Source organism: Scyliorhinus canicula, chromosome 11 (genome assembly GCF_902713615.1).
Source record: "Scyliorhinus canicula chromosome 11, sScyCan1.1, whole genome shotgun sequence".
Taxonomy (NCBI): domain Eukaryota; kingdom Metazoa; phylum Chordata; class Chondrichthyes; order Carcharhiniformes; family Scyliorhinidae; genus Scyliorhinus; species Scyliorhinus canicula.
This window is the reverse complement of record NC_052156.1, coordinates 24,828,383-24,846,063: the sequence shown is the minus strand read 5'-3', so window position 1 is coordinate 24,846,063 and position 17,681 is coordinate 24,828,383. Positions and strand designations below refer to the sequence as shown.

The following is a 17,681-nucleotide window of genomic DNA, read 5'->3' as shown; positions in this document are numbered from 1 at the left end:
AATTCTCCCAAGAATATATATTTTCTTCAGAGCAGAATACTGCATTCAGATTTATATGCATTTCACATTAATATATTTGACACGGAACGTTTTCCACTAGTTCTGCTGTATGTATCCATTGATTTAAAGATTAATTTGTATTAGGTGGCAGTGCAAAATCGGAAATAGTGAATTTGGAAGTCATTTTATACACAATCAAATTTGAAGCCAATAAATAAGAAGATTGACTAGAATGTGAAAGAAGATGTTGATTTGATATTGCCCATTTTATGCAACTCCCAGGGCCATTTTAACCCCCATTGTGGTTTTTGTTGTCCTAGTGGACAAATTTAGTTTTTGTTTAATTTCTTCAGCAACAAGAAACAGTTGGGAGACCTGTGAGTAAGTTGCTTCACCCAACATCTCACTATGGCAATACTCAATGCAATCCCTGCCTCAGCTCAGCTGCTATTGAAAACCTTAATGGGTTTTGTTACCTCTAGACTTGACTATTCAATACTCTCCAGGCAGGCCTGCCATCTTACACCTTACATAAACTTGATCTTATCTAAAATTCTATTGCTTGTATCCTAATTAGCACCAAGAATGTTTCACCTATCATCCTTGTGCTTCTTGCGTCACATCAGCATCTAGTCCACCAATGTCTCCATTTATAATTTTTTGCAAATTTGTTGTCCATTGCTTCTCTTCCCATATCTCGGTAAGCTCCTCCAGACCTTGATTTCAGTACTCATCCAATTCTGGCCACTTGGGCATCCTCTGTTTTAACTATCGACACTATTTGTGGCCATGCCTTCAGCCTTGGAAGCAGCCTCGCCGTAAACTCTTTGAAAACTTCTCTACCTCTCTCTCGTCCTGAGGCTCTATAAAACCTACCTCTTTGATTAAATTTTAGGTTTCCTGTCATAATGTCTCTATGCAGCTCAGTAGTAAATGTTCTTTGATAGTACTCTTGTGAAGAAATTTGGGACACTTTACTGCACTCCTAAAATGCAACTTTTCTTGTGGAGGGAAGGTCTGGTGAAGCAGCAGAATGAAGATAGTTGGAGGTAGAACATGACCCTGAGCAATTATTGCAGTGATGTCATGGGGCAGAGATGATTGATGAACAGCAGCCAGAACTCTGTCCATGGTAGTAGATGAGTTGCTGTTGAGTTTTCTTTCTGGACCCCATGTATTTCAATTTTACTAGGTTTCTCTGACATCACTTTTAGTCGAATGCACAGTCACTCCTACCTCACCTCTGGAATTCAGCTCTTTGTCCATGTTTGGACTATGGTATAATTGAAATTGCACGTTTGCACTTTGGGTTGAAAATGGTTGCGAACGTTTCAGTCTAGTCTTTTTCACTTGTGTTGGGAGGGGCCCTCATTGGAGGTGGTGATGTTCATGGAGTTTCCACTTTCTGTTAGTTCTTTAATTGTCCACCACCATCTATGACTGGATATGTCAGGATTACAAAGCTTTAGTAGACCACGAATGAAGTCCACACCGAGTTGTAGAAAGAAGTAAAACTTTATTACAATAATTATTATTGACATAGCACAAAAGATCCCAGACGGCTGTCTTCTCTATGTCAGTACTCAAACTGGTCGACCTTACTCTGAAGTTTAGTTATGCAAGGTTCAGGGTTCCTTGCCCCCTTTAATGGAGGAGCTCGTATTCAGCGATGCTCATGGGGAGTTTTTAATAATTGTCATTTCGTAAGTCCCATGAGGCTGCTGTACTGTGGACTCTCCATCGGAGACCATTGAGTGGATCTCTGGGATTGTAATCCACCAGATAGAGTCGGTTTCTCCTACCAAATACAAGTCTGCATCTCTGAATCTGTGTCGATGATCTCTCTCATATCGGCGTCATGACCCCCTTGGGGTTCTGATCTGGCCCGCTCAGGTGTCAGGTTCAGCTGGACAAGAACTTTTCATTTCGAGGAATTTTAAGAAGAATTGGTCGCCTGGACCTAATGTGATCTGTGCTTAGGCATTACTCAACCCTGGACTTGTATTTGGTAGGAGAAACTGACTCTATCTGGTGAATTACAATCCCAGAGATCCACTGGGCGGTGTGTGCAAAATTCAGACATACAGTGCCCTGGTACAGAGAGCCTGGGCAGTCTACGTCAAACAGAGTAATACCCTTGCAGGTCTTGGTTGTGGTGTACCTTCCTGCCGATGTCAGGGAAGACCTTGCTAAGGCGGGTCCGAAGTCTCCGTCCCATCAGCATCTCAGTCGGAGCCACCCCAGTCACGGCATGCTGGATGGTCCTGGAACAAAACAGGAATTGGGCTAGCCTAGTGTCCATTGACCCCGAAGACTGTTTTCTTAATATGTGCTTGAACGTCAGGACTCTTAACTAGCCCATTCAAAGCTGTGTGGTATCAGAAAGTCCAAATGCTTCATATCCTGTTGGCCTTCGGAAACCCTGAGAGCTCGCCCATTGTCCGTGACTAACAGCTCGGGTATGCCATGGGTACAAAAAGACAAATGCAGTTTGTCGATTGTAGCCCTGGAGGTAGTCACCCCCATCTTGTGGACCTTCAGCCATTTTAAATAGGCGTCAATTAGGAGGAGGAACATTAACTCCTGAAACGACCCGGCATAATCAGCACGCAAGCGCACCTTTTGCCGTCCTGGCCATTCCCCAGGGGGGAATGGCACGGCAGGCAGAAGTTTATGGTGTTCCTGACAGATGGAACAATGTTGGGCTAATCGTTCATTGTCAGCATCCAGGCCCTGCCACCAGACATAGCTGTGTGCTAACATTTTCATTTTTGACACCGTGGGGTGTCCGTTGTCGAGATCCTGCAAGATCAAACTGTGGCTCTTTTCCGACACACGTACCCCAAAGTTGTACAACATCCTCCACACGAAATTCAGACACCTTGGATAAGGAAGCTTGTAATTTGCCTGGGATCTGTCGATGCATTCGAACTTTGGAAAGAAGTGGGTCCATTTGGGTCAACTCACGGATCCTAAATGCAGTGACCGGCAACTAGTCCATGCAGTTCAGGGTGGCGACAATTGGGGGACTAGTTGGCAAGGGTAGCTGGCTCAACGCATCAGCGTGTGCAATTTGAGTGCCCGGCTAATGTTCAAAATAGTACTCCTAGGCGGTCAATAAAAGAACTAACGCTTGGATCCTTGCGGAAACAATAGCCGGGATGGCCTTGTCCTCCTTGAATAAACCGAGCTACGGTTTGTGGTTGGTAATCTGTGAAATAGCGGCTAGAAATGTCCTGGTGGAATGTTTTAACTGCGAAAACCACCGGCAGGCCCTCCTTCTTTAGCTGTGCCTATTTGCGTTCGGCCACAGCCAGCGTCCGGGACGCAAATGTATTCGGCTGCGCCCTGACATTGCCATCCTGTGACAGAGCACTGCCCCAATGCAGTATGGTGACGCGTCGCACATGATAATGAGAGGCTAGGTGAGATCATAATGATTCATCAACCCGGAAGATGAAAGCTGTTTCTTTACCTGTTTGAAAGGCATTTCCTGTGGCCTATGCCATGCCCATTCTTGGTCTTTCTTCAAAAGTACATATGGGGAGCCAGTTTCGTTGGGAGATTCAGGATGTACTTGCTGTAATACTTCACTAAACATAAAAACGATCAAAGCTCCGTGGCACTCGTATGGGGGAGGGCCTGCTGAATGGCGCACACCTTCTCTGTGACCGGGTGTAAGCTCTCCCGTTCCACCCAATAGTCCAAAGCACCACCTCTTTTGCGTGAAAAACAGACGTTGCCCTACCCACGCGGACACCAGACTCTGAAATAGGCCGGCAAACTTCTGCCAGGTTGTTCTGGTGACCAGCATGTCGTCTAAATATACCACGACACGTGGTAACCCATACAGGATGTTCTCCATTACTCGCTGGAATATAGCACAGGCCGATGACATACCGAAAGGCAACTGGTGTATTTGTACAGGCAGCAATGTCTGTTGATTGGAGAAGTAATAGCGGGATGTTGAGTCCAATTAGAGTTGCAAATATGCATGGCTCACATCAAGTTTAGTAAATGAAAGGCCACCTGCTAATTTAGCATAAAGGTCCTCAATACGGGGCATCGGGTAGCTGTACAAACGCGAAGCCGTATTTACCATCAATTTGTAATCCTTGCATAACTGAACCATCTTGTACAGCTTCAATACCAGAACTACCAGCGCCGCCCAGCCTGCAAGCGCACAGGCCGGATGATCCCTAATTTTTCAAGCCAGCTGAGCTCGGTCTCCACTTTTGCCAGCAATGCATAAGGGACTGGGTGGACCCTGAAATATCTTGGCTGCACAGCTATGTCAACATGGATTGAGGCCACAAACACCCTTAACCTTCCCCAATCCGGGCTGAAAGACTTCAGGTACGTTCAGGAGGATCTCAATAAAAATTCGGCAAGGGACTCACTTGGGGTCCTTTCCACTGTATTAAAGCAATATCGCTGCACAATTGCAGATGGTGATGGATTAAAATGTTGTCCCACATGCGTCGCTAGTTGCTCGATTACGAATGTCGATTAGGCTGGGTCGAATGTGCAATTTGTTAATTTATTCCACTCAGCACGTTGGTAGTGCCACACTACTAATTGAAAGGTGTCCTCCATCTGGAGACAGGACTTGAGCTTCACAGGAACTGTGTGGTGGTCATTCATTGCAATACTGTCCTGTTTCTGACAAGTAAATTGAAAAACCAGAGTCAAGTAGATTGTTCCCTCATGTATTTTCACTGTGTGTTGCATACCCAGCCTGGTGGCTGTATTTTTTAGGACTTGGCAAGCTTGCTTGAGTTGCTTATGATTTGAGTTGCTGATGGACATTGATAACCCCCATCCAGATTATGTTCTTCATTGGCTGGGACAATGGAGTGAATGCTCTTATTGGTTTATATCGACGAATGAAAGAGGGAATATAACAACAGTTTGTATTTAAATAGTGCCTTTTATACCATAAAACATCTCTAGGCACTTAACATGAGATTTACACAGCAATATTTTTTTTTTTAAATAATTTTTATTGGAATTTTTTACAGAAAATATAAAATATAACAACAAACAATGAAATGCAACAAAATAACCCATAACAACTGTAACAACCCCCAGACCGTATCAACGCATGTATCATATCCCCAACCCCAACAAGAGAACTTAAAAATAAATTTAAATTAAATAAACAAACATAGTCATCGTCCCCCCCCCCCCTCCTCCCCGGGTTGCTGCTGCTACTGTCCCAGTACCCTATCGTTGAGCCAGAGAGTCGAAAGGTTGCCATCGCCTAAAGAACCCTTGTACCGATCCTCTCAGGGCGAATTTGACCTTCTCTAGCTTAATGAAACCAGCCATGTTATTGATCCAGGTCTCCACGCTTGGGGGCCTCGCATCCTTCCATTGTAGCAAAATCCTTCGCCGGGCTACTAGGGACGCAAAGGCCAGGACACTGGCCTCTTTCGCCTCCTGCACTCCCGGCTCCACCCCAACCCCAAAAATCACGAGTCCCCATCCTGGCTTGACCCTGGATCCCACCACCCTTGACACCGTCCTCGCCACCCCCTTCCAGAACTCCTCCAGTGCCAGGCATGCCCAGAACATATGGGCATGGTTCGCTGGACTCCCCGAGCACCTGACACACCTGTCTTCACCCCCAAAGAACCTATTCATCCTCGTCCCAGTCATGTGGGCCCGGTGCAGCACCTTGAATTGGATGAGGCTAAGCCGCGCACACGAGGAGGAAGAATTAACCCTCTCCAGGGCATCAGCCCATGTCCCGTCCTCGATCTGTTCCCCCAGTTCCCCCTCCCACTTAGTTTTCAGCTCCTCTACTACCGCCTCCTCCACCTCCTGCATAACCTTGTAGATATCAGATATCTTCCCCTCTCCGACCCAGACCCCCGAAAGCACCCTGTCACTCACCCCCCTCGCGGGAAGCGAAGGGGAATCCCTCCACCTGCCGTCTAGCAAATGCCTTTACCTACAGATACCTGAACATGTTTCCCGGGGGGAGCCCAAATTTCTCCTCCAACTCCCCCAGGCTCACAAACCTCCCATCAATAAACAGGTCCCTCAGCTGTCTGATGCCCGCTCTGTGCCAACCCTGAAATTCCCCCATCAATGTTCCCCGGGACGAACCTATGGTTCCCCCTTAACGGAGCCTCCATCGAGCCCCCCACTTCTCCCCTATGTCGCCTCCACTGCCCCCAAATCTTGAGGGTAGCCGCCACTACCGGACTCGTGGTGTACCTCGTAGGAGGGAGCGGCCACGGCGCCGTTACCAGGGCCCCCAGGCTTGTATCTCCACAGGACGCCCTCTCCATCCGTTTCCTTGCTGCCCCCTCCCCCTCCATCACCCACTTGCGCACCATCGACACATTGGCCGCCCAGTAGTACCCCGAGAGATTGGGTAACGCCAGCCCCCCCCCCCCCCCCCCCATCTCTACCCCGCTCCAAGAAGACCCTCTTCACCTCGGGGTCCCATGCGCCCAAACAAGCTCATGATGCTGCTGGTCACCCTTCTAAAAAAGGCCCTAGGGATAAAGATGGGCAAACACTGGAAGAGGAACAAGAACCTCGGGAGAACCGTCATTTTGACGGACAGCACTCTACCCGCCAACGATAGTGGCACCATGTCCCACCTTTTAAATTCCTCCTCCATCTGCTCCATCAGCCTGGTAAAATTAAGCTTATGGAGAGTCCCCCAACTCCTGGCCACCTGCACCCCCAGATATCTGAAACTCTTCACTGCCCTCTTAAACGGGAGCATCCCAATTCCCTCCTCCTGATCTCCCGGGTGTACTACAAATACCTCGCTCTTGCCTAAATTTAACTTATAGCCCAAGAAGCCCCCAAATTCCGCTAACAGCTCCATCACCCCCGGCATTCCCCCTACTGGGTCCGCCACATACAACAGCAGGTCGTCCAAATACAGCGATACCCGATGTTCCTCCCCACCCCGCACCAGACCCATCCATCTCCCTGACTCCCTCAATGCCATAGCCAGAGGTTCAATCGCCAGTGCAAAGAGCAAGGGGGACAGGGGGCACTGCTGCCTGGTCCCACGGTAGAGCCTAAAGTACTCCAATTTTTTTTTTTAAATAATTTTTATTGAAAAATTTTGATTTTATACAACATTGAAGCAAAATACCGAAAATAACAATAATATTAATAATCATATACATTTGCCCCATCCCCATGAACAACCCAGCATTTTAACAACAACGCAAATTAACACACTATAAAGTTACAGAATAAACACTACAATAATGCGCACCCCCCCGGGTTGCTGCTGCTATTGACCAAGTTACCTATCTCTGAGCCAGGAAGTCCAGAAAAGGCTGCCACCGTTTATAGAACCCTTGTATTGATCCTCTCAGGGCAAATTTGACCTTTTCCAATTTTATAAATCCCGCCATGTCACTGATCCAGGTCTCCACGCTTGGGGGCCTTGCATCCTTCCATTGTAACAGAATCCTTCGACGGGCTACTAGGGACGCAAAGGCCAGGACACCGGCCTCTTTCGCCTCCTGCACTCCCGGCTCTACCGCAACTCCAAAAATCGCGAGTCCCTACCCTGGTTTGACCCTGGATCCAACCACCCTCGACACCGTCCCTGCCACCCCCTTCCAGAATTCTTCCAGTGCTAGGCATGCCCAGAACATATGGGCGTGGTTCGCTGGACTCCCCGAACATCTGGTGCACCTGTCCTCACCCCCAAAGAACCTACTCATCCTAGTCCCGGACATGTGGGCCCAGTGCAGCACCTTAAATTGGATGAGACTAAGCCTCGCACATGAGGAGGAAGAGTTGACTCTCTCCAAGGCCTCCGCCCAAGTCCCGTCCTCTATCTGTTCCTCCTCCCATTTAGCCTTCAGCTCCTCCACTGATGACTCCTCCACCTCCTGCATTACCTTATAGATGTCAGAAACCTTCCCCTCCCCTACCCACACCCCCGAAAGCACTCTGTCCATCGTCCCCTGCGAGGGCAGCAAAGGGAATCCCTCTACCTGTCGCCTAGCAAACGCCTTTACCTGCAGGTATCTGAACGTGTTTCCTTGGGGAAGACCAAATTTATCTTCCAGTTCCCCCAGGCCCGCAAACCTCCCGCCAATAAACAGGTCCCTCAATTTGCTGATGCCCGCCCTTTGCCACCCCCTGAATCCCCCATCCGTGTTCCCCGGGATGAACCGATGGTTGCCACCCAGTGGAGCCTCCATCGAGCCCCCTGTTTCCCCCCGATGCCGTCTCCACTGTCCCCAGATTCTTAGGGTCGCTGCCACCACCGGGCTCGTGGTAAACCTCTTAGGGGAGAGCGGCAACGGTGCCGTTACCATGGCACCCAGGCTCGTACCTCTACATGACGCCATCTCCATTCTTTTCCACGCCACCCCTCCCCCCTCCATCACCCATTTACGCACCATTGACACATTGGCTGCCCAATAGTACCCCAGAAGGTTGGGCAGCGCCAGCCCGCCTCTATCCCTTCCTCGCTCCAGGAACACCCTCCTCACTCTCGGAGTCCCATGTCCCCACACAAAGCTCAGAATACTGCTGGTCACTCTCCTAAAGAAGGCCCTGGGGATAAAGATGGGCAGGCACTGAAAAAGGAACAAGAACCTCGGAAGCACCGTCATTTTGACGGACTGTACCCTCCCCGCCAACGACAATGGCAGCATGTCCCACCTCCTGAACTCCTCCTCCATCTGATCTACCAGTCTGGTGAAGTTATGCTTGTGAAGAGTCTCCCAGTCCCTGGCCACCTGCACCCCCAGGTACCTAAAGCTCTCCCCTGCCCGCCTAAGCGGGAGCCTACCAATTCCTTCCTCCTGGTCTCCAGGATGCACCACAAACACCTCGCACTTGCCTAAGTTTAATTTATAACCTGAAAAGGTCCCAAACTCGGCTAACAACTCCATCACTCCCGGCATCCCTCCCACCGGGTCCGCCACATACAGTAACAGGTCGTCGGCATACAACGACACCCTATGTTCCTCTCCACCTCGCACCAAGCCTCTCCACCTCTCTGAATCTCTCAACGCCATCGCCAGCGGCTCGATTGCCAGTGCAAACAACAAGGGGGACAGGGGGCAACCCTGCCTGGTCCCTCGGTAAAGCCGGAAGTACTCCGACCTCCTCCTATTCGTGGCCACGCACGCCATCGGGGCCTCATATAGCAGCCTTACCCATCTAATGAACCCTTCACCAAATCCAAACCTCCCCAACACCTCCCATAGGTACCCCCACTCCACTCTATCGAAGGCCTTCTTCGCATCCAGCGCCACCACTATCTCTGCCTCCCCCTCAATCTCCGGCATCATGATGACATTCAGCAATCTCCGCACATTCGTGTTCAGCTGCCTTCCCTTCACAAAACCTGTCTGGTCGTCGTGCACAACCCCTGGCACACAGTCCTCTATCCTGGTGGCCAGGATTTTTGCCAGCACCTTAGCATCCATGTTGAGGAGAGATATGGGCCTGTATGAACCACACTGCTGGGGGTCCTTGTCCTTCTTTAAAATTAACGAGATCAGCGCCCGCGACATCGTCAGGGGCAAAGTCCCCCCTTCCCACGCTTCGTTGAGTGTCCGCACCAGCAAGGGGCCCACTAGAACACAGAACAGGCCCTTCGGCCCTCAATGTTGTGCCGAGCCATGATCACCCTACTCAAACCCACGTATCCACCCTATACCCGTAACCCAACAACCCCCCCTTTACCTTACTTTTTTTATTAGGACACTACGGGCAATTTAGCATGGCCAATCCACCTAACCCGCACATCTTTGGACTGTGGGAGGAAACCGGAGCACCCGGAGGAAACCCACGCACACAGGGGGAGGACGTGCAGACTCCACACAGACAGTGACCCAGCCGGGAATCGAACCTGGGACCCTGGAGCTGTGAAGCATTTATGCTAACCACCATGCTACCCTGCTGCCCCTAGGTCCACAAACTTTTTATAAAATTCCACCGGGAACCCATCCGGCCCCGGTGCCTTCCCTGACTGCATCTGCCCGATCCCCTTAACTAGCTCCTCCAGTTCAATCGGCGCACCCAGCCCCTCCACCTTCTCCTCCTGCACCTTCGGGAAAGAAAGCCTGTCAAGGAACCTCTCCATTCCCCTCCTCTTCCCCGTTGGCTCCGACTGGTACAGTTCCCCGTAAAAGTCCTTGAAGACCTCATACAGCTCTACCCCCTTCCGCACCACATTCCCACTCTTGTCTCTCACTCCAGCAATCTCCTTAGCCGCATCCCGCTTACGGAGCTGATGAGCCAGCATCCTACTCGCCTTTTCACCATGTTCGTACACTGCCCCTTGTGCCTTCCTCCACTGTGCCCTCCGCCTTTCTAGTGGTCAGCAAATCAAATTTAGCCTGCAGGCTGCGCCTCTCCCCCAACCGTCCCTCCTCTGGTGCCTCTGCATACCTCCTGTCCATCTCCAGCATCTTTCCCACCAGTCTATCCCTCTCGCTCCTCTCCCTGTGTGCCCGGATGGATATCAGCTCCCCACGAATTACTGCCTTCAGGGCTTCCCAGACCATCCCCACCTGAACCTCCCCCGTATCATTCACCTCAAGGTACCCCTCAATACTTGCCCGGACCCTCCTACACACCTCCTCCTCCGCCAACAACCCCACATCCAACCGCCACAACGGATGTTGGTCCCGCACCTCCCCCATCTCCAACTCTATCCAATGCGGAGCGTGGTCGGAGATTGCAATGGCCTAATACTCGGCCTCCTCCACTCTCGGAATCAGTCCCCTACTCACCACGAAGAAATCTATCCGAGAGTAGACCCTATGTACGTGGGAGAAGAAAGAGTACTCGCGTGCCCTCGGCCTCACAAACCTCCATGGATCCACTCCACCCATCTGATCCATAAATCCTCTCAGTACCTTGGCCGCCGCCAGCCTCCTACCCGTCCTAGAGCTGGACCGATCCAGTGAAGGATCCAACACCGTATTAAAGTCCCCCCCTATGATCAGACCTCCAGATCCGGGATCCGTCCCAACATACGCCTCATAAAGCCCGCATCGTCCCAATTTGGGGCATACACACTAGCCAGTACCACCTTCTCTCCTTGTAGCCTGCCCCTAACCATGACATACCTACCCCCCTTATCCGCCACCACCTCCGATGCCTCAAACAACACATTTTTCCCCACCAGAATCGCCACTCCCCGGTTCTTCACATCCAACCCAGAGTGGAAAACCTGCCCCACCCATCCCTTCCTCAGGCGGACCTGGTCTGCCACCCTTAGGTGGGTCTCCTGAAGCATTGCCACATCTGCCTTTAGCCCCTTCAGGTGAGCCAGTACCCTCGACCGCTTCACCGGCCCATTCAGCCCTCTCGCATTCCAAGTGACCAACCGGATCAGAGGGTGTCCCGCCCCCCTCCCCCGTCGGCTAGCCATAGCTCGTCGACTGCCCGCCCCAGGCCAGCACCCCCTGCCCGACCCCGTCCCCATAGTGACAACCCCTCACCTCTGTCCCCCCAGCCCCCACCAGCTCCTTCTTGACCCTACCAGCAGCAACCCGGTATTCCCCTTCCCCCCCCCCCCCCCCCTTCCCCTCCAGGCTAGGAACCCTCCCAGCCGCGAACCATCCTCCATTGTACTTCCGTGGGTCAGCTAACTTCTGCTGACCCCGGAAACTCCCGCCAATAGCCCGACCCCTCCCGAAGTGGGATCATCCCCCAATCTATCCCTCCTCCAGGCACCGCTCCAGCGCGGGGAAGAACCAGTTAAGGCCCCGCCTCCCCCGTCACCGTCTCCATCCCCCAGCCCCGCAGCGCGGGAAACCAGAGGAAAGCCCGCGCTTTCGCCTTGCCCCACCTCACCTTTCTGACGCAGCTCCCAAATATCAGCCCCACTCCATACCCCCACTCCGACATAGAATACAACAGACCCCCCGACCCTCCCCTCAAGATACACAGCCCAAACAATGCCCCACAGCACAAGAACAAGAACATAGCAGAACAACCCCTCCGTAAATAACCATATCAAAATTGCAAAAGTACTAAAACAAGAAAAAAAAAACAGAAGAAAAAGAGAACACAGCAACAGCAGAATCCAGCACTAATATCTTACAGCCGACCTCGCAACCCCCAACCCCTAGTTCAAGTCCAGTTTCTCCGTCCGCACGAAGGCCCACGCCTCCTCCGGGGAATCGAAATAATGGTGCCGGTCCAAATAAGTTACCCACAGGCGCTCGGGCTGCAACATTCCGAATTTTATCTTTTTTCTATAAAGCACCTCTTTCATCCGATTAAATCCGGACCGCCGCTTAGCCACCTCCGCACTCCAGTCCTGGTAGATCCGGACTACCCCATTCTCCCAATTGCTGCTCTTCACCTTCTTGGCCCAGCGCAGCACGCACTCCCGATCACTGAACCGGTGGAACCTCACCAGCACCGCACCCGGGGGTTCATCTTCCTTGGGCCTCCTGGCCAGCACCCTGTGCGCTCCCTCAAGCTCCAAGGGCAGATGGAAAGACCCGGCCCCCACTAGCGAATTCAGCATTACAGCCACGTAGGCTGTCAGGTCCGATCCCTCTAGCCCCTCCGCAAGGCCCAAGATCCGTAGGTTTTTCCGCCTCATGCGGTGATCAAGCTCCTCGAAGCGTTCCTGCCACTTCTTGTGGAGTGCCTCGTGCCCCTCCACCTTACTCACGAGGACCACGGCCTCCTCCTCTCGTTCAGTGGCCTGCGTCTGCAACTCCTTGATGGCAGCTCAGTACCTCATCCTTGAATTCTTTAAAGCAGCGCAAGAGATCAGTTTATTGCTCCTGGGCCCAGAGCCTCCATTCCTCTGGAGCTCTGTCGGTGGCCATCTTGGATCCCTTCCCCCGTTTTTTCTGAGGAGCTGCTGCTGGTTTTTCCCCCTTTCCACTCCGACTTTGAGGCATGGACTGCGGGGAAAGTCGTTCAGCACACCTTCGCCCACCGGGAGACTTTGAAAAATTTCCGTTTTGGGCTCTCAAAAGAGCCGAAAAGTCTCTTTAAAACGGGAGCTCCCAAATGTGTGGCTTCCTACTCCATCAGAGCCACCGGAAATCGATCTCCTTCCATTTGTAACTACACTCGCCATCGGAGCCGCGTAGAGCAGCCTCACCCATTTGATGAATCCCTCCCCAAATCCGAACCGCTCCAACACCTCCCACAGGTGCCCCCACTCAACTCTATCAAACGCTTTCTCTGCATCCAGCGCCACCACTATCTCCGCCTCCCCCTCCCCTGCCGGCATCATGATAACATTTAGCAGTCTCCGCACATTCGTGTTGAGCTGCCGTCTCTTGACAAATCCTGTCTGATCTTCGTGTATCACCCCTGGCCCACAATCCTCAATCCTGGTGGCCAGGATCTTCGCCAGCAACTTCGCGTCAACATTGAGGAGCGAGATAGGCCTGTATGATCCACACTGCAAGAGGTCCTTATCCCGCTTTAGGATCAGAGATCATTGCCCGCGACATCGTCGGGGGCAAAGCCCCCCCCGCCCCTCCCATGCCTCATTGAAGGCTCGCACCAACAGGGGGCCCACCAGATCCGCATACTTTTTATAAAATTCCACCGGGAACCCGTCCGGCCCCGGGGCCTTACCTGACTGCATTTGTCCAATCCCCCTGACTAGCTCCTCCAACTCTATCGGCGCCCCCAGCCCCTCTACCAGCTCCTTTTCAACCCTTGGGAAACATAGCCTGTTCATGAAGCTCTCCATCCCCCCTCTCCCCATCGGAGGTTCCGACCGATACAGTTCCTCGTAGAAGTCCCTAAAGACCCCATTTACTTCTGTCTCCTTCTGCACTACATTCCCACCCCCATCCGTCACTCCACCAATTTCCCTAGCCGCATCTCGCCTAAGGAGCTGATGCGCCAACATCCTGCTCGCCTTCTCCCCATACTCATATACCGCGCCCTGTGCCCTCCTCCACTGTATCTCCGCCTTTCTGGTGGACAACAAGTCAAATTTGGCCTGCAAACTATGCCGTTCCCCCAGCAACCCCTCTTCCGGTGCCTCCACATATCTCCTATCCACATCCAGGAGCTCCCCCACCAGTCTCTTCCTCTCCCTCCTTTCCCTATGGGCCCGGATGGAGATCAGCTCCCCCCCGGATCACTGCTTTCAGAGCCTCCCGACCATCCCCACCCGGACCTCCCCCGTGTCATTGGTATCAAGATACCCCTCAATACTTCCCCGGACCCTCCTACACAGGATCCCCACATCCAGGCGCCAGAGCGGGCGCTGGTCCCGCGCCTCCCCCATCTCCAGATCAACCCACTGCGGAGCATGGTCTGAAATCGCTATAGCCGAATACTCGGCATCCAGCACACTCGGGATCAATCCCCTGCTCAGGACGAAAAAATCTATTCGGGAATAAACCCTATGGACATGAGAGAAAAAGGAATACTCCCGCGCTCTCGGTCTCCCAAACCTCCAGGGATCCACCCCTCCCATCTGGTCCATGAATCCCCTCAGTACTTTGGCCGCCGCCAGTCTCCTACCCGTCCTTGAACTGGACCGGTCCAGTGGGGGATCCAGCACTGTGTTAAAGTCTCCCCCCATGATCAGGCCCCCTGCCTCCAGGTCCGGAATGCGGCCCAACAAGCGCCTCATGAAGCCAGCATCATCCCAATTCGGGGCATATACATTAACCAGCACCACCTTCTCTCCCTGCAGTCTACCCTTCACCATAATATATCTGCCCTCCTTGTCCGACTCCACCTCAGCCGCCTTGAACGCCACCCTCTTCCCCACCAGAATCGCCACCCCCCGGTTCTTCGCGTCCAATCCTGAGTGAAAAACCTGCCCCACCCACCCCTTCCTCAGACGAACCTGGTCCGCCAACTTCAAGTGGGTCTCCTGGAGCATAGCCACTTCCGCCTTCAACCCCTTCAGATGAGAAAATACCTTAGTTCTCTTAACCGGCCCATTCAGCCCCCTCACGTTCCAGGTAATCAGCCGGATCAGAGGGCAACCCGCCCCCTCCCCCGCCGGATAGCCATAGCTTATCGACTGCTCGCCCCAGGCCAGCTCGCCCCGCCCGACCCGTTCCCCATGGCGATAATGCCTCTCCTCTACCCCCCCCCCCCCCCCCCCCCCCCCCCCCCCGGCCCACACCAGCTCCTTCCTGGCCATTCCAGCAGCAACCTGGTATATTATACAGCAATATTTGACGCACAGACACATTGGTGATGTTAGGGAAATTGACGAAAACCTGAGTCACAGAAATAGTTTTTAAGGTTATCTTAAAAGAGGATAGAGGGACTTGGAGGCATTAGTGAGTATTCCAGAGAGTACAGCCGAGATAGCTTAACACATGACTACTAATGGTGTTCAAGTGAAAATTGGAGAAACCCAAGAGGCCACATTTGGAAGAGTGAAGATATCTCAAAAGATTGTGCCACTATGGAGATTTCAGAGATGGGGAGAGGTAAGGCCCTGGAGGAGTTTGAATACATTCATGAAGATTGTAAAATCAAGGCATTGCTTAACCAGGAGTTCTGCGGATTTGGGTTCCAATCCCACCACGGCAGATGGCAAAATCTAAATACAAATTTGGGATTTAATGATAAAGACGAATGATGACCATGCAACTGTTGCCGATTGCTGTAAAAACTCATCTTGTTCATTAATGTCCTTTATGGAATAAAATCTGCTGTCCTTACTTGGTCTGGCTTACATGTGACTCCAGACCCGCAGCATTGTGGTTGGCTCTTAAATGCTCCTGAACAAGGGCAATTAGGAGTAGGCGATAAATGCTGGCTTAGCCAGTGATGTGCACATTGCATGATCGAATAAAAAAAACAGTCCAGTGAGCACAGGGTCAATGGGTGAGCTGTACAAGTAAGGACATGGGCAGCAAAGCCAATGTTCACAGATTTTGGCATTAACCCAGTGATCTTCACACAAAGCAAGTGTAGGCATTAAATTAGGATAGAATGCGGCTTAGATGTATTGGTCTTCAATGATGATTGGCTTGTTGACATTCATTTGGCTTGTACATGAAGTGTGCCCATTGGAGTGAGGTATCAATAAGCTGCTTCTGCCCATGAAGTTAAAGCTTAAATTAACCAAACTCGTATCGAGTTGAGACCTTAGTCAAAGGTATGGTTGGAGAAAGGTTTGGGAGGGGGTGGGGGGTGGTGGAGGAGGTGGTATTGAAATTGCCCTCCTGCACCAGCCCTGTAGCCACGTGTTCAGCTGCACTTGCTCTCTGTTCCTTACCTCACTTGCACGTGGCACCGGTAGCAATCCGAAGATCACTACTCTGCTTGTCCTGCTCTTTAGCTTCCAACCTAAAATCACTTTTTAGATCCTCATCCCGTTTCTTAGCTATGTCGTTGGTGCCTATGTGCACCACAACTTCTGGTTGCTTACCCTCCCCCTTAAGAATCCTGTAGAGCCCATCCGAGACATCTCTGGCCCTGGCACCCGGGAGGCAACATACCTTCCGGGAGTCTCGTTCACAACCACAGAATCTCCCATCTATTCCCCTAACCATTGAGCCCCCTACCACTATTGCTTTTCTATTCTCTCCCCTTCCGTCCTGAGCCACAGAGCCAAGCTCAGTGCCAGAGACCTGGCCGCTCAGGCCTCCTCCTCCACCCCCCCCCCCCCCTCCACCCCCCAACAGCATCCAAAAGGGTATACTTGTTTTGAAGGGGAAAGGCCACGAGGGATCCCTGTACTGTTTGCCTGTTCAGTTTCCTTTCCCTGATGGCTACAGGAATAGTGCCAGAGGACTGGAGGATAGCAAATGTGGTCCCTTTGTTCAAGAAGGGGAGTAGAGATAACCCCGGTAACTATAGGCCGGTGAGCCTAACATCTGTGGTGGGTAAAGTCTTGGAGAGGATTATAAAAGATACGATTTATAATCATCTAGATAGGAATAATATGATTAGGGATAGTCAGCATGGTTTTGTGAAGGGTAGGTCATGCCTCACAAACCTTATCGAGTTCTTTGAGAAGGTGACTGAACAGGTGGACGAGGGTAAAGCAGTTGATGTGTATATGGATTTCAGTAAAGCGTTTGATAAGGTTCCCCACGGTCGGCTATTGCAGAAAATACGGAGGCTGGGGATTGAGGGTGATTTAGAGATGTGGATCAGAAATTGGCTAGTTGAAAGAAGACAGAGAGTGGTGGTTGATGGGAAATGTTCAGAATGGAGTTCAGTTACGAATGGCGTACCACAAGGATCTGTTCTGGGGCCGTTGCTGTTTGTCATTTTTATAAATGACCTAGAGGAGGGCGCAGAAGGAATGGGTAAGTAAATTTGCAGACGACACTAAAGTCGGTGGAGTTGTAGACAGTGCGGAAGGATGTTGCAGGTTACAGAGGGACATAGATAAGCTGCAGAGCTGGGCTGAGAGGTGGCAAATGGAGTTTAATGTGGAGAAGTGTGAGGTGATTCACTTTGGAAAGAATAACAGGAATAAGGAATATTTGGCTAATGGTAAAAATTCTTGGTAGTGTGGATGAGCAGAGGGATCTCGGTGTCCATGTACATAGATTCCTGAAAGTTGCCACCCAGGTTGATAGGGTTGTGAAGAAGGCCTATGGTGTGATGGCCTTTATTGGTAGAGGGATTGAGTTCCGGAACCATGAGGTCATGTTGCAGTTGTACAAAACTCTAGTACGGCCGCATTTGGAGTATTGCGTACAGTTCTGGTCACCTCATTATAGGAAGGACGTGGAAGCTTTGGAACG

The 17,681-nt window shown here is 51.5% G+C and overlaps 1 protein-coding gene across 3 annotated transcripts in view; it reads left to right on the top strand.

The window, feature by feature from the left end:
• The window catches only part of LOC119973940 (centromere protein P), a 400,035-nt gene that overhangs the window by 88,467 nt on the left and 293,887 nt on the right, over positions 1 to 17,681 (top strand). The gene's annotated exons all lie outside the window — the stretch shown is intronic.